We start from the raw sequence: 21,160 nt of genomic DNA, 5'->3' as shown, positions 1-21,160 counted from the left end.
TTATCTGGTTGATCGATTCTAGTTATTAAAAGCTTGACTTAAGGAGCTAAATACAGACCTAAAAATGTAATGTTAGTGACAAGAATTTGGAATCAAACAATACTTTCATCATAGCAATCAAAAGTTTAACAGAACATTCTTCTGATCAAAAGTTAGATTTTAAATGACAAAAACCCGTATTACTTCATCTTTTTAAACTATGAGAAGGACATGATAGGCTTTACCCATAAATTTTTCACCTATTTAAATTAATGAAGAGAAAAACAACTAGCCAAAATCCAAACCAAAGAGTAGAATTACGGTGAGTCAACAGATTGTTTGAAATACAAATACTGTTAATTAGACAGCAATACATATTGAGAGTTAACCTTCTGATTGATTCATGACACTAGTTGAAGATTCTGAATACATTTTTGTTTTCAAAAGTCCATGCGTGTGTGAATGTTATTGAAAGCTTTTTTGGTAAATGAGGATCCACCAACTTTTATATTCATGGAAAAGTGATGAAGTCTTAATTTTTTCTCATGAAATTGTATATTATTTATAAAACAAGTGAAAAGCAATTATATATAGAAAATATCCTAAGAAAGCATATTCAACTCTTACAAGGATACCTCCAAATTAACATGTGCTTATCCAAATGTATTTATGAGTTATCTGATGACTACACTTAGCACAATTTTACATACACTGTGACTAACAGTAATAGGTCAGGGTTAGTATGTTTGCATATGTAGATAAAGGAGGCTTAGTCCTGAGAGTCCATTCACGGGGTAAACCATCATTGTGTTAGACTGGATCTCTTAGTATATTTAAGTGCTGCCTATATACAGTCTATTTTAAACAGGGTTATTTATATGCCTGGACATTTATAGCAGGAAGTGGCATACACGGAATTATGTACTGCAGGCTCACTGCCTCAAGTTTGCCTTGACGCTTGCTTTGACGACCGCCTCTTTCACATCTTTGTTCCTCAAACTGTAGATCATGGGATTCAGCATGGGAATCACTGTGGTGTAAAACACGGCCACCATCTTCCCCTGCTCCACAGACTCTTCAGTGGGCCTCCTGAGATACATGAAGAGGAGAGTCCCATAAAACATGGTAACAGCTGTCAGGTGGGACCCACACGTGGAGAATGCCTTCCTCCTACCATCGGCAGAGCACCTGTGCAGCACAGCCGCTACGATGAGGGTATAGGAAATGAGAACCACTTAGAGGGAATATGTGAAATTAATCCCAGCAATAACAATCATGGTGCATTCTTTAATGTGGACCCCTCCACAGGCAATCTTGATAATAGCAGGGTCAACACAATAGAAGTCGTTGATTTCAAAGTTTCCACAGAAGCACAGGCCATATGTCCACAGTGTGCAGTTTAGGCTGACAGAGAATCCATAGATGTATGTCACAGAGAGATGAGACGAGCACAGACAGTCCTGGACATTTTACTGCCATAAAGCAGAGGGTTGCAGATGGTCATGTAGTGATTAAAGGCCATCACAGCCAAGATACATACTTCCACGTGGACAAGGGCTGCGAAGAAGTAATGCTGCACCAAACACCCCACATAGGAAATGGTTTTTGTCTCATAGTAAGTTTTCCAGCATCTTCAGAGTGACATTGGAAGAGAACCACACATCCACAAAAGACAAATGACTCAAGAAAAATTACATGGAGCTCTGAAGCTGGAGGCTGATGCTGATCAAAGTAATCATACCAATGTTCCCTATCAGAGTAATCATGTAAACTAATAGAAACACCACAAAAAAGAGAACTTGAAGCTCCTGATGACTGGTCAACCCAGAAGAACAAATTCTGTCACATCTGTGAAATCTGGCATTGCCTTCACTTAGACCCAGTCTGCAGTGCCTATGGACAAACTAAAAGCAACAAATGGATTTATTTTATTCTTGAAAATTTTGAGTCATGTTTATCAGTATTCTAGTTCAAGTAATATAAAAATCAACATAGACTTTGCACAAAGTTTAATGAGTATATAATCACATTTATTTCCTTTAATAGGCCTTATAGATAATTATTACAATATTTATTAGTTTCTTAACTCTAAAACAATTTCATTCATATACTACTAGTATTAGACACTTATTTTTGCTAAATTATTTCAATGATGCTAACATCATAGAGTGCTAATAGGAGTAAAGCCAGACGGAGAGTCATCAGAGAATGATCAAATCCATTTCAACATATTCTGTTATAGGAAATGACTTGAGACTCATAAATGTAAATATTCAATAAGGTCAGACAACCACTTTGTGCTGACCAGGGAAGTAATAAGAGTGAATCATTGAATTGCCATTGAACACTATTTTTGTGTATGCTGGTTGCCTCTCATTTTCTATACTAATACAAATGCACATGTAATATTAACTTACTCATTTCCCTATGACTTGGAAGATAGCCTTTTTTAAACTGTATTTGTTTGTGTATTTTTGGCTGCGCTTGGCTCCTCTTGGTTGGGTCTGTGGGCTTCTCACTGCAGTGGCTTCTCCTGTTGTGGCGCACTGACTCCAGGTGAGCAGGCTTCAATGGTCGTGGCTCACAGGTTCTAGAGCACAGGCTCAGTAGTCGTGGCTCTTGGGCTTAGTTGCTCCATGGCGTGTGGAAGCTTCCTCCAACCAGGGATCGAACTTATGTCCCCTACATTGGTAGGCATATTCTTATCCACTGAGCCACCAGGAAGTCCAGAAGATATCTTCTTATCTACACAATTCTACGGGATGATTGTCTTAAAGCTTGGTCTTACAATCTAGTCATTGACATACTTTTATACACTATGCCAGCATATGATATAAAAAGCTTTCAACTTATGAAAATCCTAGTCATGTTTTATTTTATTTAGCTATATATTTCACTTGGTTGATTACTGCTGCTTGCAGGATGAGGTAATCAGTATTTAACAACACAGACTGTATCAGTTTAACAGTTATCTCAGAAAAGTAAACCGCAAGTGGTTCAATCACCATATCAAAATTATATCAATAGATAAATTCTATATACATATAAAATTCAGGTGCCATGCTTTTAAAATTATTGTCTTATTTAAGATTCTACTGCTTTTCAGCAACAATACATTATATGTCTAATTATTTATTTTCAAATTCAATGTCATTACAATTAAAATGTCCATAAGGAATGTTTTCTCTGTTTAATACACTTCCCCAGATAAGTCTTCTGAGAAGTAAACTTCTCTGAGTACTTAGGGATGCATCTGTAGGATTAACATCATCTCAGGAATTTAAGATCCCCATAATAACATTGCTTGAAGGGAATATTATGACATAAAATGGTCTGTAGTTATAATTGCTTATAATAATTCATTTACAAACATCAAAACCAATGTTATGTCAAATATATTTGCTATATTTTTATTATATTATATCTAGAAGTAGTCTAAGTTTTGCAGTATGAAATTGAACAAGCTACACGAGATTTTGGTTTGCATCATAATTGATTCTTTTTGAAAAGGAGTGAATGAAAAATACAGAAATGAGACAATTTAGGGAATGGAACTACTGTGAGATGAAAACGGAGCATGCTGATAAACACAGAAATAAGAAGAGGCAGGCTGCACACAGAATGGTCAAAGATATCTTTGAGGATGTGACTTTTCAGTTACAGGCAAGTAGCCAGTTATGTAAAAATATTGAGGAAAAAGAAAATGAAAATACAAAAAGTTAGAAGAGGAACTATTTTTAAAAATGTATAAACTCTATGATTGTATCATGGCTCCCTCCAACTAGTAGCAACTCACAATTTGGAAGTTGATTAATCTCTGTAAACACTCTTCCTACCCCTGAAATTATTCGTATGGGAATTAAATACACCATAGAGAAAATGATCTGGGCACATAACATAGTCACTGATATTTCAGTTATGGTCTGGGCTCACCTGTACCCTATATTTTCATGATCATAGATCTTCTGGCTTCTAAGTGTGGATAAACTAAGCCAGATGAGAGTTACTGATTTTGACTGGGAGATAGAGCTAAGGCCAAGAATTTTCATATATAAGAAGTCTTACCTCTGCTTGGTGAACCCATAATTACCTAATTAACAGAGTTTGATTTGGGTTACTGGTACAACTAATTATAAGAGGATGAGATCGTTAGATAGCATCACCAACTCAGACATGAGTCTGAGCAAACTCTATAGTGAAGGACAGAGGAGCCTGGCATGCTGTAGTCCATGGAGTCTCAAATAGCCAAATATGACTTAGTGACAGAACAACAACAGCAAATAAGTATAAAATATACAAAAAATCATCAAGGCACCTAAGAAACATAAAGTAATACTACTTCTCCAATTTCCCTTCCTGTGTGATACCTGGGTTTTCTTCCACTTTTCATAATCATTAGCTCTGTAATAGTAGAGTTTGTCTCATTCATTTTAGAACACTTCAAACTGACTACATTAGTTATGTATTGTAGACTTGTCTCATTCATTTTAGAACACTTCAAACTGACTACATTAGTTATGTATTGTAGACATTCAGGGATATTCACACGTGATTTTTAAGCATCCTGATCTCCAGACCAGCTTCATAGAATGCATTACTGTGTCCATAACTAATAAAATCTCTATTTAAAAACATTGTTCTAGTGGCAACAGTCTCAGTTTTAAGGTAAGATAATAGCTACCTTTTGTTGAATCCTTACGAATCTTTTATTTTTTTTGGTCTTTAACACACTTTATTCATTAGGAACAGGTGGTCCCATGAGAGAGGTTCTAATTAGCATATCTTTCTTAAAAAAGAGAAAACTGAAGCACTGACAGACCTGAGGCTCTCCTTGGATCAGACATCTGCAAATTGGCTAGACGGAAATGCAAACCAATTAACTGAACTCTAGGGGTACACTCAATAACTTTATACCAAAACTGCCTCTTTGATAACTTTTTCTAATATTCTATTTCTCTACATTTAAAATGCAGTTTGATTTTCGTCCAAAAAAGGGGAAAAGTTACCCTTTTGATAATTCATGCTTGATGAACCGGAAGAGCTTGACGTGGCTACAGAGCCTGAAAACAGAGTCCTTGGACCACCATTGGTCCTCCATGCCTCTCAAGGTTCAGTTTAGCTCAGTCACTCAGTCGTGTCCGACTCTTTGCGACCCCATGAGTTGCAGCACGCCAGGCCTCCTTGTCCATCACCAACTCCCGGAGTTCACTCAGACTCACGTCCATCAAGTCAGTGATGCCATCCAGCCATCTCATCATCTGTCGTCCCCTTCTCCTCCTGCCCCCAATCCCTCCCAGCATCAGAGTCTTTTCCAATGAGTCAACTCTTCGCATGAGGTGGCCAAAGTACTGGAGTTTCAGCTTCAGCATCATTCCTTCCAAAGAAATCCCAGGGCTGATCTCCTTCAGAATGGACTGGTTGGATCTCCTTGCAGTCCAAGGGACTCGCAAGAATCTTCTCCAACACCATGGTTCAAAAGCATCAATTCTTCGGCGCTCAGCTTTCTTCACAGTCCAACTCTCACATCCATACATGACCACTGGAAAAACCATAGCCTTGACTAGAGGGACCTTTGTTGGCAAAGTAATGTCTTTGCTTTTCAATATGCTATCCAGGTTGGTCATAACTTTCCTTCCAAAGAATAAGCATCTTTTAATTTCATGACTGCAGTCACCATCTGCAGTGATTTTGGAGTCCAAAAAAATAAAGTCTGACACTGTTTCCACTGTTTCCCCATCTATTTCCCAAAGCAATTAGACCAGATGCCATGATCTTCGTCTTCTGAATGCTGAGCTTTAAGCCACCTTTTTCACTCTCCACTTTCACTTTCATCAAGAGGCCTTTTAGTTCCTCTTCACTTTCTGCTATAAGGATGATCCCATAGTCCTAGGGCCAGATGACCGAAGTAACTTCTCATAGAGAGCCACTTTATTAGATAACTGTGCATCATGTTTTAAAGCAATTATGCATATAGAATGTATAATTTAGAAATTTTTATAAATCACTTTCATTAACTTTTCAGGAATTTTACACACACACATGATACATCAAATGTATAATTATTTATTCAATATAGTGAAAGACAGGGAAGCATGGGATGGCAAAGAGTAGGACACAACTTAGTGACTGAACTGGGAATAACAATCATTCCCACTGACACAATACTTTCAATTCCATTCAGATACATTTTAAAACACAATGTGAAAATCACTGGTCTTTGTAGAGAAGACATAAAAGGCAAAACCTAAAGAACAAAAATTCTTGTAAGTCCCTATGGTAGCAAGATATTCTTATGAATTTTTATATCAACTATTAATATAAATAGTAATATTTCCCAAGTATATAATTCCAGACAATAAAACACTGTGATAACAAATAGGTCCACAAGTAAGGTCTTAGTCTCTTCTTCAAAAAAGGGCTAAAAACTAAAGATGTAACTGCATTAATCTCTATTGCAAAGAGAATAAAATTTGCAGACCTACCTTCAGCACCAACAAGAAAATGATAATTCCTCACTATTTATAATAGAATCTTGAACACTGCACACATTGAGAGCATCTCCCCAAGGAACTATCCAGATAATGATGAAACACATTATAATTAAAATTATAGAAACATCTCATGAGTAAGGGAAGTTAAGGAGGGTTAATCAGAAGAATGTCTTCTGATAACATTACGTGACCAGTATCCTTAATGCCATGGGTATAATCTCTCCCATCTTCACATGGTATAATATCTGCCTCAGGAAAGCACCTTGCACCTCAGGAAAGCATTCTTGGTTTGCATCATACAATGTTGCTCAGTCACCTTCTTTTCTATTGTGCTTTAGTTCTAATAAGCATTATCTTTCAGGCCAAACACAGCAATGCACACCCTATGCATCTCATGGCTGTTGAAGAGATCCCAGGTGCCTCAAAAGTACAGATCACATGGAAACATCTAGGGAGAATGAGTACAAGTAGAGGTCATTAGTGGAGAAGTTGATTGTAGTAGAACAATTTATCTTAGGCTCTTTTTGGAGTCAGTAGAGCATCAACTTCAATGTCAGTTAGATCGGAAATAAAATCTTAACTCTGCACCATAATTAACTGCCTGTCTTTGGAAAAGTAAGGATTCTCAGTTTCAAAGTTCATCTGTAGAAAAAGGAAACTGCTGTCTCACAGTGAGGTATGGGGATCGCAGACAACATTGGGAAATTCTTAGCACAACGCCTGTCTCTGATGAACCAGTCAAAAAATGGAAATGAGCTGTGAATTTTCACCCATCAACAGTTCACAAGATCTCGCCACCTATTTGTGATTGTGATCAGTATTATCTCTGTGTTGAAGGGTAAAATTTAAAAAAAAAAAAACTAAGTAAAGTAATTCTGAGGTTCAGTTTCTCCACAAAATATGGATAGTAGGGGCTTCCCTGGTGGTTCAGACTGAAAAGAGTCTGCCTGTAATGCAGAAGACCCAGGTTTGATCCCCGAGTCCTAAAGATCCTCTGGAATAAGGAATGGCTATCCACTCTAGTATTCTTGGTGCTTCTCTAAGTGGCTCAAACATTAAAGATAGCTAGCAGATTAAAGAATCTGAGTGGAAAGCAAGATTGTTCATAAACTCCCATTTGTACTACCTCAATTTTGCTGGAAAATCATGGACAGAATAATACTCAGGCAAAGTTTGCCTCTTCAGTGCCCAAGGATCCCAGACTCCTTAGTTCCTTCTCACCTTTTACGGAGAAGCTACATAAGGCAAACTCATTGGCACCAGATTATTATAACTTAACTTGCACTCCCTCGAGAAAAAGGGAATTTAAAACAAAAAAGCATTGTGTGTGTGAGTGTGTCTGTCTGTGTGTGTGTGTTAAATAGGGAGAGAGCAAGGAAGAGAGTCAAGGTTAAATACATTTTATACTAGAGATGCTTAACTATAAAAAAATTGATAGATATATAAATAAATGTATGAATGAGATCCATTTTTTAAAGTGCTTTACAGAACTATCCTGAATTTTCTGCAAATAGCAAAATTGCTTTAAATTCTCCAAAAGAATCAAGATTTGGGGAGATTATGAGCCAGAAGTGATCTTGGAGGTCAGATACTTCATCCTAAAAATTAACTGGATGAATGACACAAAATGAGTGGTTCAAGGTTACCCACAAATTATTTTGAAAATTGGAAAGTAAAACCAGGAACATGACTTAACCAAGAACCTTGACATCATCATTCTTCATGCAACACTGAAACAAATCTCAAAAGAGTAGAGAAAGTGGTTCACTTAAAAAAAAAAAAAATAAGAGGTGACAAATATTATCCAAATCCACTTGCCAAATTCACTTGCTAAATTCAGACTTAAATTGGAGAAAGTAGGGACAACCACTAGACCATTCAGCTATGACCTAAGTCAAATCCCTTACAATCATACAGGGGAAGCGACAAATAGATTCAAGGGATTAGATCTGATAGACAGAGTGCCTAAAGAAGTATGCACGGAGGTTCATGACATTGTACAGAAGGCAAGGATCAAGATGATACCCAAGAAAAAGAAGTGCAAACACACAAAATGGTTGTTTGAGAAGACCTCACACATAGCTGAGAAAAGAAGAGAAGTTAAAATCAAAGGAGAAAAGGAAAAATATACCCATTAAAATGCAGAGTTCCAAACAATAGCAAGGAGAGATAAGAAAACCTTCCTCAGCGATCAGGAAAAAAAGCCTTCCTTGGCAAAGAAATAGAGGAAAAAATAGAATGGGAAAGACTAGAGATCACTTCAAGAAAATTAGAGATACCCAGAAAATATTTCATGCAAAGAGGAGCACAATAAAGGACAGAAGTGGTATGGATCTGACAGCAGCAGAAGATATTGAGAAGAGGTGGCAAGAATACACAGAAGAGCTGTACAAAAAGATCTTCATGACCCAGATAACCACGATGGTGTGATCACTCACCTAGAGCCAGACATCTTGGAAGGCAAAGTCAAGTGGGCCTTAGGAAGCATCACTGTGAACAAAGCTAGTGGAGGTGATGGAATTCCAGTTGAGCTATTTCAAATCTTAAAAGATGATGCTGTGAAAGTGCTGCACTCAATATGCCAGCAAATTTGGAAAACTCAGCAGTGGCCACGGGACTGGAAAATGTCAGTTTTCATTCCAATCCCAAAGAAAGGCAATGCCTAAGAATGCTCAAACTACCGCACAATTGCACTCATCTCATATGCGAGTTAAGTAATGCTCAAAATTCTCCAAGCCAGGCTTCAGCAATACATGAGCCATGAACTTCCAGATGTTCAAGCTGGTTTTAGAAAAGGCAGAGGAACCAGAGATCAAATTGTCAACATCCATTGGAAAAACATTGAAAAAACAAGAGAGTTCCAGAAAAAAACATCTATTTCTGCTTTAATGACTATGCCAAAGCCTTTGACTGTGTGGATCACAATAAACTGTGGAAACTTCTGAAAGAGATGGGAATACCAGACCACTTGACCTGCCTCTTGAGAAATCTATATGTAGGTCAGACAGCAAGTTAGAACAACAATCTGGTTCCAAATCAGGAAAGGAGTCTGTCAAGGCTGTATTTTGTCACCCTGCTTATTTAACTGATATGCAGAGTACATCATGAGAAAGGCTGGGCTGGATGAAGCACAAGCTGGAATCAAGATTGCTGGGAGGAATATCAACATCCTCAGATATGCAAATGATACCACCCTCAAGGCAGAAAGTGAAGAAGAACTAAAGAGCCTCTTGATGAAAGTGAAAGAGGAGAGTGAGAAGGTTGGCTTAAAGCTCAACATTCAGAAAAGTAAGGTCATGTCATCTGGTCCCATCACTTCATAGAAAAAAGATGGGGAAACTGTAGAAACAGTGATAGACTTTATTTTGGGGGCTCCAGAACACTGCAGATAGTGACTGCAGCCACAAATTTAAAAGACACTTACCCTTTGGAAGGAAAGTTATTACCAATCTAGACAGCATATTAAAAAGCAGAGATATTACTTTTCCAGCAAAGGTCCATCTAGTCAAGACTATCATTTTTCCAGTAGTTATGTATGGATGTGAGAGTTGGACTATAAAGAAAGCTGAGCACTGAAGAATTGTTGCTTTTGAACTGTGGTGTTGGAGAAGACTCTTGAGAGTCCCTTGGACAGAAAGGAGATCCAACCAGTCCATCCTAAAGGAAATCAGTCCTGAATATTCACTGGAAGGGCTAATGTTGAAGCTGAAACTCCAATACTTTGGCCACCTGATGCGAAGAACTGACTCATTTGAAAAGACCCTGATGCTGGGAAAGATTAAAGGTGGGAAGAGAAGGGGATGACAGAGAATGAAATGGTTGGATGGCATCACCAACTCAGTGGACATGAGTTTGAGTAAACTCCAGGAATTGGTGATGAACACGGAGGCCTGACATGCTGCAGTCCATGGGTTGCAAAGTATCAGCCACGACTGACTGACTGAACTGAACTGAGTAGAATTTACTGGTAAAAACATGGGCTATGAAGTCAACTTGTTGAATTCCCATTCTGGCTTTAACAATTTTGATCCATGCACTCTGGACAATGTTTCTTAATATTTCTGGGCTTCATCATTTATTTATTTATTTATTTATTTTGGTCAAAATGGATTCCTTATATGGGTAGGTTTATTTTGAGGATCATGCAACAGAAAGTATGCACTATTGAACATATTGTTCTCCATACATGTCTGTGTGTGTTTGTGTGCATGCTCAGTCATTTCTGACACTTTGTACATCCATGGACTGGGTAGTCATCAATAAATGGTAGCTATTAGTCATTAAGTAAAGAATCATAGAGAATGGCATTCAATATATTCCTTATCATCCACCTAAATGACTCAATGAATTATATAAGTAATAGTACCTAAAATACTAAATATCCACACTTTTCTGGTCATTGGTCTTTCTTGTCATTTATGAATCATAAGTCTGGTTTTGGCACATGATTGCCCAAATAAGAAAGCAGAGTTTTGATGGTTATGAATAAATGTATAATACAGAAGTCTACATACCTTTGAAGGAAGAGCCATTTTAGAAAGAGCATCAGTGTCATGGCTCTTCTACTGAATAACGCAGGCAAGATGTATATTATTTGTAGATTGATGCCATTTCCTTAAGAGATTATACATATAGGTGAGTAGTAAGTAATTGCTTTGTTGCTAGTATTTTGCACTAAATGAGTTCTCTGGAGAAATAACAATTGGGTACAATGCAGATTTGCCATGGGGCCCAACTGGTTTCTAGTGCTTTTCTTTTTTAGATTCAGTGTCAATATTTTCCTTCATACACTGGGAAGTCTACATCATAATACTGATGTCTGCCATCGATACTCGTGCCATAGTCTGTTACCCATAATATTTGTTAATTTCTTCCACACAATTATCATAACTTTGTGCCACAACCTATTACCATCTCACTTTGGGTTATGGGTTGAAAAGTTTATTTAATATCCATATATCAAAATCTTGACTCCCAGTACTTCTGAATATGACTGAATTTGTAGATATAGTTTTTAAAGAGGAAATTAAATTGTAATTTTCAAATCATGCATCCTAACACAAGATGACTGGTATCTTTTTAAGAAAGGAAATTAGAACATACACACAGGAAAGACTGTGAGAGACACAGGAGGTGATGGCCGTCTATAAGCCAGACAGAAGCTTCAGAATGAAACCAACCCTACTAACATTTTGATATTGAATTACTTACTATCCTCCAAACTGGAAGGGAATCAGTCTCTTTTGTTTAAGCCACCCCAGTCTGTGGTACTTAGTCATAGCTGCTGCTGCTAAGTCACTTCAGTCGTGTCCGACTCTGTGCGACCGCAGAGACGGCAGCCCACCAGGCTTCCCTGTCCCTGGGATTCTCCAGGCAAGAACACTGGAGTGGGTTGCCATTTCCTTCTCCAACGCATGAAAGTGGAAAGTGAAAGTGAAGTCACTCAGTCGTGTCCGACTCTTAGCGACCCCATGGACTGCAGCCTACCAGGCTCCTCCATCCATGGATTTTCCAGGCAAAAGTACTGGAGTGGGGTGCCATTGCCTTCTCCGTTAGTTATAGCAGCCCTCACAAACTAATATGTTCTGCCTTCAGTAGACAAAGAGACTGCTTTCATATTCAAAGGATGTTTTGCTTCTTTGAAGAGTAGTATCATTTTTAATATATATCAAACGTTTACAGTACACATTCAAAATGTGCACAAAACATAAGTTTACAATTTATTGAATTTTTTCAAAGTCAAAATGCCTTTATGACCAAACTTCTAAACTGAGCAGAAGACCAACACTACATCAGACAAACTTCTCATCTTCTTTCTGAGTCAGTATTCCTCAAGTTAGATGAATCTTTATTTTTAGTACTCTACATAGTTTGTGTCTTTTTCTGAATTTTACACAAGTGAAATCAAACAGAACACATTCTTTGATGTATAGTCTTCTGGTGAAAACTCTGTTGATATCTGAACATTATGTTGATGATTGTTTTAGCTTGTTTGGACTGCTATAGTAATTATAACATAAGCATTTATTTATCACTGTTCTGAAAGCTGGAAGTCTAAGACTGGATTGGGTTCTGATGAAAGCATTCTTCCTGGTTTGTAGATGGCTGTATTTTTGCTGTGCCCACATATCACATGGGGCAAGGGAGTGCCCTGGGATCTTTTATGAGGGCACTAATCCAGTTCATGGGCTTCCCCAGTAGCTCAGAAAGTAAAGAATATTACTGCAATGCAGGAGTCCTGAGTTTGATCCTTGTGTAGGGAATGTTCCCTGAATCAGGAAATGGCAACCCACTCCAGTATTCCTGCCTGGAGAACCACATGGACAGAGGAGCCTGGCGGGTTACAGTCCATGGGGTCACAGAGTCGGACACAACTAAGCACAAGCAGGCACTAATTCAGTTCATGAGGGCAAAGCAAAGCCTTCATGACCTAATGACTTCCCTAAAGGCCCCACATTCTAAATACCAATGCTTCTTTTATTACTGAAAGTGTAGAGATCGAGTTGACAACATTCATTGAATCATGGAGAAAGCAAAGGTGTTCTGCCGGGGTCCAGCCCCGGTGGATCCAGGGAAATTCGAAGGAGAGACGGTGTCGGCGAATACACTGGCTTTAATTACATATTAATTAGAGATATAAAGAGTAATAGAATGAGGACAGCCCAGTAGGAAAATTCAAGGGAGAAAAGAGGCTGAATAACTTGGTTTATGTGGAAACCTAATAAAATTCCAAAATAAGGAATTTACATCACCTACATAGGCCGCAGACATCCTCCCATTCTCCCGAAGGAGAGGAGACACTAAGGCCTCCCCGGTCAGATCTTAGAAGCCCAGGCATAATTAGTAGGCTTGACGAGCCTCCACTTTCCAGATGGGGATTCAGCCAGAAGGTGAGAAAAAGAACGACATGGGGAGACCAGTCTTTCGAGGAACTGATCCCATTTTTTATTTTTCCAGGGTCTGTTTTTATACACTGAGATGTTATACAAAAGTCACACGGGGTCAGCAGTCCTGACTTTTATCAAAGTCAGGTGCTTCATACAAATGTATACAGAGGTCTTAGGGATGTTACATCATCTTCTGGCCAGGGGGCCTGCTGACAATTTATGACCCTCTCCTTGTGACAGCGGTCAGTCAACCAGAACACTTATTTCTCCAGGGGTGATTATTCTTAAAACAGACGCCACCTTCCGAAGGTACCAGATAAAGTTACATTCCTATAGGGTGAGGGTATAGTGGTTTTTAATTAAGGAAAGAATTTACTTAGCCTAAGGTCTAACATGATTAATACCAAAGGTTAATACTTATTTCTTCTATATATTCATTAATGTGTATAAGGGCAGGGGATGTGGAGACTTAGCAGTAAACATTGGCTCAACAAATGAAAAACCCTTCACCAATACAATTTCTAATCAGCCCACTATACTATACTAATAGTTTTCTAACTTCTCTAAAGAACCTGTTTTTAAAAGGTTTAAAGCATCTCATGCCTCTCACGGTTGGGAGGCTGTGAGCAATCACATGTGGCTGGACTGGCCTGTCAGGCAGGCTAGAGAACCTTCAGAGGAGTTTTTAGGTTGAAACACTCCTGCCCAGTTTTTATTAACTGGAGCTCTAAGTTCACTCTGTTTCCGAAAGAGGTGGTGGGGGACAGCCCCCCGTAAAGTCAGAGGTATAGGTGAGAGCACAAAGTAGTAAAGTAGGCAGGCTCTGGTTTTGGGGGTAGATGCTCGAGAATTTCCAGGGGGACTCCTGAGGCTCGATCCCGCCTTTGCATATGTCGAGCCTCCTTCCTCATGACCTTTGCCACAGGCAGAGTTCCTCACACTGGCTCCAGGCAGCATTCCAAAAAAAATCTACTTCTGGATTGTATTCCAACTATACCAAAAAATCTGGAACAAACAACCTCATTAAAAATGTATAAATCTAAACACCTGGCCTACGAAAATATAAAGATAGTAAATCAGCATATCAAAAATACTCAAAATCATATATTATAAGGAAATTACAAACTAAAACAACAGTAAAGTAGCACTACACACCTATTAGATCAGTAAACTCAAAAAAGGGGGGCTTCTCTGGTGGGTCAGTGGTAAAGAATCTGCCTGACAATGGAAGACACTCAAGTTCAATCCCTTACCCAGGAAGATCCCACATGCCACAGAGAAACTCAGCTGGATTTTTCCTCAGCTAAAAAAGGCTCACCTATGACCTGAACACTACATGTCTAGTACTTAGTAAACAGCTTTGAAAAAGTGTCCAGACAAAAATTATCACACAATTATACACAGGAGCTCTACTTCTAATAGCTAAAACCTTTCAAATATCAGGATGTCTTCAGTAGATGACTGTAAACAAATTGGGATATACATCCAAAGTGAAGGGGAGCAAATGCTACCCCAAAATATACCCCTTCAGCATGAGAATTAGTTGCACTTAATTAACTTTTTTTTTTAAGAGGACACATGATCATCTCTGAAACCCAAGTTCAAGATGGCTCTTCTGAGTCACATTTACCAGAGAAATCTCATTTCAAAGGAATTCTCTGTATATATCAGATAGAAGGATGACAGTCTTGTGAAACTTTTTTTATCAATAGGGAAAGCTAAGATGTAAATCTGTACAACCACCATACCCTTCCTTTCCTTTGGTTTTATTTTTTAAGATTTATTTGTTTTTTTATTTGGCTGCGCCAGGTCGACCTTCACTGAGGCAAGCCAGATATTTAGCCACAGCATGCAAACTCTTCATTGTGGCATGGGAGATCTAGTTCTTGGATCAGGGATGGAACCTGGGCCTCCTTCTTAAGGAGTGTCCAGTCTTAGCCACTGGACCACCAGGAAGCCCCTGTTTTGTGTTTAGATGAAGATGGTATCTAAGGTGATTTCTTGGGCCATTTCAGTCACTGACTCAGTTTCCTGAGTTTCTCCAAAGCATGCATGAGGTGCACATTATTAAACTGGTTTGCAAAACAAGTAAAGGTAGTTCATACTACAACACTGTATGCTTACAAATATGTAAATGGTAAATGGCATGTTACTTATTTTTAATTACTATGGGGAAAAAGAATGTAATATTGGTACATGTTACAAAATGAATAAACATTAAAAACATCTTTAGTGAAAAAATCCACATAGAAAAGGCAACCAGATCCCATATTCACCATGTCTGCTTTACATCCACTAAGTTTGTCCAAATGTCTGAAAATCTCCGTAACAGTCTAAAAAAATATTGGATGAGGATGGAAAAAAAGATATTTTCATACAATTGGACAATTGCTGAAAGTGGAAGTGCGGCTGTGGATTACATTATAATGTAGAAACTATATGATTTCCTGATTTTGGAGATTATGTGCTGGTTCCACAGGAGAACGTGCCCACGTTAGATAAAACGCATGGCGTATTTTAGGTGATGTGGCAACTGTAAGCATTTTTTTTTTTACCATTATTAAGAGTTTCCTGCACATTTTAAGTTACTGAAAAGTAAATTATTTTTCAAAACAACCATGTCAATACCACAAAAGAAAATCAGATCAGACAGGCTTGAAACTTTCTTATAGAGGCCAAGACTTACCCAGATGAAGTTCAAGGGAAGTTGTGATGCTCAGTACCCTTGAAGGAGTCCACATGGAATTTACAAATAAAATTTCCCACATAACTTCACATAAAGTTGTTAGAATACATTCAGTAAAGTTGAATAATTTGGGATCAATTTACAATCATATAAAATACTACAGTTTATAATCTAAATCAATATATGAAAATCAGTTGTGTTTCTATACACTAGTAACAATCAGAAACAAAAATTAAGAAAAAACTTAACCAAGGACATAAAAGACCAGTAGTTAGAAAACTAGAAAGCACTGATAAAGAAATCAAAGAAAACATAAATAAACAGAAAAATATTCCATGCTCATGCACTAGAAAAATGAGTTATTAAAATGTCCATTCCAACCAAAGCCATCAGCAAATGCACTGCACTCAAAATATAATATCCAATGGCATTTTTCATAGAAATAGAAATATTCCTAATAATATTCTGAAACAACTAAGGACCCTGAACAGCCCAAAAGACTCTGAGAAAGAAGAATGAACCTGGAGGCAACTTCCTCTCTGACTTCAAACTACATCACAGAGGTGTAGTAACCACAACAGTAAGGAACTGGTGCAAACACAGGCACAGGGACTCGAGGAAAGAATAGAGAGCCCAGGAATAAAGCCACATGTATGTGGACAGTTCATGAAAATCAAGCCAAGAACTTGCAAAGATGAAAGGACAATCCTTTCAAGAAACAGTGACAGGAAAACTGGCCACCTACACCAAAGAACATCACTGGGCATCCTCTAGATCATCTAACAGAAATCTAACTAAACACTCACCATTTGGCACATGGAGCTCTTCCCCCTTCCAGCCCCCCGAGTTCTCTGAGATGGACCTCTGGTCAGTGCTCAGCTGGACACAGGAAACGTCTACTTCATCCTCATTTTTCCCTCTTGCAGCGCCCCCTTGCTGGTGGGCACTGAGGCAACCCCCCTCCTCTCAGCCTGGATGCAGCCCCGTTACCCAGGAACCCGAGCCCTGATGGTGCTGAGGAGACAAAGCTCCCACCAGCTGGTCACCGAGCTGAGTCTGAAGGCAAACGTCCTGTCCCCACAGGTCAGAGAAGGGGTTGGCGCCCCAAGCAGGCCACCAGAGAAGAGCGGGCAGCCCCACGCTCACAGACCCCAGAGGGCTCACCCAGAACCAGCTTTGCTGTGAGCACTCAGACTGGAAACCCAAACTGAAATGGAGCCAAAAATCTCCATGACCCTGCTCAACACACAGCCAGGGAACAATTGATTAAAACTGATTAAAAACCATATGGAATGAAAGGAAAATAAACACAAACTTTGCAACTGACACCACATTTCAATTAAAAACTATTAACATTTTAGAAAACAAAAAAAGATCTACATGACCTTGAGTCTGGTGATGAGTTCTAAAGCACAACAAAAAAGCCAATATACAAAATGTTTTAAATAAATTAATTAAAACACTGACTTTTAAAAATGTATACATTCACTCTGTAAAGGACCTTACTCAAGAAAACCAAAGGACCAAGTGTTAGGGGAACCACTAACCAAAACCACCTGCCCGTCCTTGCCGGGCACCAGAGAAACCACCTGCAGGAGTCGTCATACAACAGGAGGTCCTGGGTAAGAACAAGGAACTAAGAAGCCACCACCAACCAGAATTCAGGAAAGGTCAAAGGAGATAGGAGACTCCAATCCGCAGGTCTTACCAACCTCCCAGAATCCACCTTGGATGAGTGATGCATATGCCACCGGGAAGGACCCCAATTCAGAATGACTGGCCAGAGACAAACCAGAAACTAACCCAGTGCCCATAAAACCTGACACTGTGAGCCACGTGGCAGAGCAGTTCTCTCGGCTTCCCTCACCCTCTTGCCCTCCACCCAGGCAGCCCTTCCCAATAAAACCTCTAGCTTTGATAGTACACGTCTCCTCAGACAATTCATTTCCAAGTGTCAGACAAGAGCCCACTCTCAGGCCGTGGAAGGGGTCCCCCCTTCCTGCATCAAAACCACAAACCAGGAGAAAATATCTTCCAAATGTGTATCTGTGCAGAAGGAAATGGCACCCACTCCAGTATTCTTGTCTGGGAAATCCCATGGACAGAGGAGCCTGTCAGGCTACAGTCCAACAGCAGGGCATTTTTGAAGAGAGAAAACAGTCCCAGGAAAGTTAAGGCGCTCACCAAAGGCCCCAAAGCTTTCAATTACACAGCCAGAACTGTGGCTGAGCACTCCCAGCTCCCAGGCCTCTTGATACTGGCCTCTCTCACCAGATACAGGTGTGTGGCAAACTAGAATCTAAAACATGGCTGAGGGCTTCCCTGCTGGCTGAGTATTAAAGAATCTTCATGCCAATGCAGGAGACGTAGGTTGGATCCCTGTCCATGCTGTGGAGCAGCTAAGCCCATGCACCGCAACCACTGAGCCTGTGTTCTAGATCCCGGAAGCTGCAACTACTGAGCCCATGAGCCCCAGAGCCTGTGTCCCACAACAACAGGAGCCACCAGTGAGAAGCCCATGCACCACAACTAGCGTAGCCCCTGCTCGCCAGAACTAGACAAAAGCCCACACAATGAAGGCCCAGCACGGCCAAACATTAATAATTTTAAAAAACGCATATCTGATAAAGAATTTGTACTTAAATTATACCAAGAACTCTAGAGCAAACAAACCCATTAATAATTGGTAAAGACTGTAACAGATACCTGGCCACAAAGGGTACACTGATAGTAAGCAACCATAAAAAAACCTACTCAAGATCCTGGTGGGATGCGTGCACAGCCACCTTTGGAAGACAGTCTGACAGTTTTTTCCAAAGCTAAACAGACTCATCTAGGATGCAACACTACACCTCTTGTATTTAGACAACAGCTTTGAAACACTGTGTTCAAACAAAAACTAGCATAAAATAATGCACAGTAGCTTTATTCTGGGTTAAAAATTGGTTAAAAACTGAAATACATCAGAATGTTCTTCTGTAAATGAATTAATAAGCAAATTAGGGCACATATACATCAAGGGGAACAGAATATGCAACCCCAAGTTGTGTCTTTTTGACATCAGCATAATTCTGGACTGACATTTAAAAAACAACAGATCCAGGAGAATGTTTGAAACTGCCCTTATAGGAATTAAATTTACATTTATTAGGGAAATCTCTACTTGTAAGGCTCTCTCCACCTGTGTACCAGAAATGGAAGGATAACTAAGTCTTCAGAGAAGCTAGTCCATGGAGATGGCCTGGATGTAAATCTGCATAATATCCAGACCCTTGTTTACTGTGCTTTGCCTCCAAACCTCCCAAATCATTCCACCGCCACCCCTCATATCTTTCTTTTGTTCTTAGCTAAAGATAGCACATAAGTTACAGGCTTGGGCCATTTCAGGTTTTCCTAGGTACCTTACAAGCATATAGGGGGTATGCATGGTAATAAGCTTCTGTTTTCTTCCAGTTCATCTGCCTTTCATTGTGGGGGAAAGTCTCAATGAGGAAAACAGAAATATAAAGGGAACATTATTTTTCCTCCAATACACATGCCATGGAATAGCATTTGGAAATATAAAGGAATGAACCATCAAACCAAGCAAAAACCATGGATGAATCTTACATGTATATTGCTAAATGAAAGAATCCAGTCTACACACTAATGACCCCATTTATACGACATTCTGAAAAAGGCAAAACAGACTTAGAAAAAGATTATGAGGTAGGAGTTTCAATATTCCATCTGATACATTACAGATGAAATGGTTGGATGGCATCACCGACTCGATGGACGTGAGTTTGAGTAAGCTCCGGGAGTTGGTGATGGACAGAGAAGCTTGGCGGGCTGCAGTCCATGGAGTCGCAAAGAGTCAGACACAACTGAGCGACTAAACTGACATTACAGATGAATATCTACCACTGTGCATTTGTATAAACCCATAGAGCCTTAGACCTCAATTAGTAAATCATAATCTATTCAAATTTAGTTATTTAGGACATGAGAGTGTCACAGAATGAAACACAGAATGCAGCAGTCTAAATGACTTAGAAATGCATGGAAAAAACTCATTCTTTGTTGGTGGCAGGGACGGCATAGGCTGACGAAAGCTGAAGCACCAGCAGGTCCTGAGGATCTTTGCTCAAAGAAAGCCAGAACTGGGAAGATAAAGGGAACAGCAGGTCCCCACCCCGTTCCAGTCCTCTTGCTTCCCAGCCCGCTCTCTGGGCCTGGAGGAGGGTCCTCTCCGACTGGTCCGGTGTGGACACATGGGCAGTGTCACTGCGTGGTGACAGCCGGGCACACAGGGCCCCTGGGTCACATGCAGCTGCCCAGGGCTTCCAGGAGCCCATGTGCAAGCGCCGGGACAGACATCTGACACACAGACTCACCACCTAAAATGGAAACACCTGGTTCCTGAGAATCTGGAATTTACCTTTTTTAAGGCCCTTACCTTGGCCCTTGCCCTTCTGGGCTGCTGTGTCTCGTCCTGACTCCTCCCCCTGAGACGTGTGGCTCACAGGAGCATCCCCAGGACCTGAGCTACTCAGCAGCTCCCACTGTGGTCCAGCCTCTCAGAGGGGCTGCTCCACCGCCCGTTGTAAACAGGGGAACTCGCCGTGGAAAGGCCCCCAGCGCGACGGTCAGGAGACAGCTGCGCAGGGACGGCCACGCCCACGCCGCCGGGGCCGCTGGGTTCACGGACTCTGTTTTCCTAGTAAGGGCCTCAGAGATCCCCTTGGTCCTTTCTGGAAGTGTTCTGGAACGGGAGTGCAGGAAGCTAGCACACACTTTCCATATTCGTGTCCTGCAATGCGGCTCAAGCCTTTCCCCTTCACGACCACACTGGCAATATCAGGAGTCACTTAAATCGTTTTTCCGTTTAGTTGCTCTGATTAACTCCAAGGACCACATGCCTACACGCATCTCTAACTGGAGCATGCAGGGCCCCAGTTCCAGGCACGGGGGACGCAAAACAGAGTGTCTGTGATACAGCTTCCTGGGGCATCATGTTTATTCCCGGTGCTTTAGAAGGACACCCATTCAGCCTGAACTAACCCCACAATGTCCCAAAGCTGAAACACCAATGGGTCCTGAGGAGACCCATCTCCTTCAGCCTGAAGTGAACCCCA

The 21,160-nt window shown here is 40.1% G+C and overlaps 1 pseudogene; it reads right to left on the bottom strand.

Annotated features, from left to right (window-relative positions):
* Nucleotides 1-243: 243 nt before the first annotated feature.
* On the bottom strand, nt 244-1,901 carry LOC133253467 (olfactory receptor 5M9-like; annotated as a pseudogene).
* Nucleotides 1,902-21,160: the final 19,259 nt, after the last annotated feature.

The sequence above is a fragment of the Bos javanicus genome, chromosome 8 (assembly GCF_032452875.1).
Source record: "Bos javanicus breed banteng chromosome 8, ARS-OSU_banteng_1.0, whole genome shotgun sequence".
Classification (NCBI taxonomy): Eukaryota; Metazoa; Chordata; class Mammalia; order Artiodactyla; family Bovidae; genus Bos; species Bos javanicus.
The sequence above is the reverse complement of the archived record's forward strand: the minus strand, read 5'-3'. Positions and strand labels throughout refer to the sequence as shown.